The sequence below is a fragment of the Oryx dammah genome, unplaced genomic scaffold (genome assembly GCF_014754425.2).
Source record: "Oryx dammah isolate SB20612 unplaced genomic scaffold, SCBI_Odam_1.1 HiC_scaffold_26, whole genome shotgun sequence".
Classification (NCBI taxonomy): Eukaryota; Metazoa; Chordata; class Mammalia; order Artiodactyla; family Bovidae; genus Oryx; species Oryx dammah.
In genome coordinates this window covers 45618311-45620639 of record NW_024070210.1, presented here as the reverse complement: position 1 = coordinate 45620639, position 2329 = coordinate 45618311, and positions in this window count along the sequence as shown.

Below are 2329 nucleotides of genomic sequence, written 5' to 3'. Positions count from 1 at the left end.
CCAAGTCTATGCCCCAATCAATAACGCTGAAGAAGCTGAAGTTGAACGGTTCTGTGAAGACCTACAAGACCTTTTAGAACTAACACCCAAAAAAGATGTCCTTTTCATTATAGGGGACTGGAATGCAAAAGTAGGAAGTCAAGAAACACCTGGAGTAACAGGCAAATTTGGCCTTGGAGTACAGAATGAAGCAGAGCAAAGGCTAATAGAGTTTTGCCAAGAGAACACACTGGTTATAGCAAAGACCCTCTTCCAACAACACAAGAGAAGACTCTACACATGGACATCACCAGATGGCCAACACCGCAATCAGACAGACTATATTCTTTGCAGCCAAAGATGGAGAGGCTGTATACAGTTACCAAAAACAAGACTGGGAGCTGACTGTGGCTCAGATCAGGAACTCCTTATTGCCAAATTCAGACTTAAATTGAAGAAAGTGGGGAAAACTACTAGACCATTCAAGTATGACCTAAATCAAATCCCTTATGATTATATAGTGAAAGTGAGAAATAGATTTAAGGGGCTAGATCTGATAGATAGAGTGCCGGATGATCTATGGATGGAGGTTTGTGACACTGTACAGGAGACAGGGATCAAGACTATCCCCATGGAAAAGATGCAAAAAAGCAAAATGGCTGTCTAGGGAGGCCTTACAAATCGCTGTGAAAAGAAGAGAAGTGAAAAGCAAAGGAGAAAAGGAAAGATATAAGCATCTGAATGCAGAGTTCCAAAGAATAGCAAGGAGAGATAAGAAAGCCTTCTTCAGCGATCAATGTAAAGAAATAGAGGAAAACAACAGAATGGGAAAGACTAGAGATCTCTTCAAGAAAATTAGAGATATCAAGGGAACATTTCATCCACAGATGGACTTGATAAAGGACAAAAATGGTATGGACCTAACAGAAACAGAAGATATTAAGAAGAAGTGGCAAGAATACACAGAAGAACTGTACAAAAAACACCTTCACCACCCAGATAATCACAATGGTGTGATCACTCATCTAGAGCCAGACATCCTGAAATGTTAAGTCAAGTGGGCCTTAGAAAGCATCACTACAAACAAAGCTAGTGGAGGTGATGCAATTCCAGTTGAACTATTTCAAATCCTGAAAGATGATGCTGTGAAAGTGCTGCATTCAATATGCCAGCAAATTTGGAAAACTCAGCAGTGGCCACAGGATTGGAAAAAGTCACTTTTCACTGCAATCCCAAAGAAAGGAAATGCCAAAGAATGCTCAAACCACCAAACAATTGCACTCATCTCACACACTAGTAAACTAATGCTCAAAATTCTCCAAGCCAGGCTTCAGCAATACCTGAACAGTGAACTTCCTGATGTTTAAGCTGGTGTTAGAGAAGGCAGAGGAACCAGAGATCAAATTGCCAACATCCACTGGATCATGGAAAAAGCAAGAGAGTTCCAGAAAAACATCTATTTCTGCTTTATTGACTGTGCCAAAGCCTTTGACTGTGTGGATCACAATAAACTGTGGAAAATTCTGAAAGAGATGGGAATACCAGACCACCTGACCTGCCTCTTGAGAACCTGTATGCAGGTCAGGAAGCAACAGTTAGAATTGGACATGGAACAACAGACTGGTTCCAAATAGGAAAAGGCTGTATATTGTCACCCTGCTTATTTAACTTCTATGCAGAGTACATCATGAGAAACGCTGGGCTGGAAGAAGCATGAGCTGTAATCAAGATTGCTGGGAGAAATCTCAATAACCTCAGATATGCAGATGACACCACCCTTATGGCAGAAAGTGAAGAGGAACTAAAAAGCCTCTTGATGAAAGTGAAAGAGGAGAGTGAAAAAGTTGGCTTAAAGCTCAATATTCAGAAAATGAAGATCATGGCCTTTGGTCCCATGACTTTGTGGCAAATAGATGGGGAAACAGTGGAAACAGTGTCAGACTTTATTTTGGGGGGCTCCAAAATCACTGCAGATGGTGATTACAACCACGAAATTAAAAGATGCTTACTCCCTGGAAGGAAAGTTATGATCAATCTAGATAGCATATTAAAAAGCAGAGACATTATTTTGCCAACAAAGGTCTGTCTAGTCAAGGCTATGGTTTTTCCGGTGGTCATGTATGGATGTGAGAATTGGACTGTGAAGAAAGCTGAGTGCCAAAGAATTGATGCTTTTGAACTGTGGTATTGGAGAAGACTCTTGAGAGTCCCTTGGACTGCAAGGAGATCCAACCAGTCCATCCTAAAGGAGATCAGTCTTGGGTGTTCTTTGGAAGGACTGATGCTGAAGCTGAAACTCCAGTACTTTGGCCACTTCGTGCGAAGAGTTGACTCATTGGCAAATACCCTG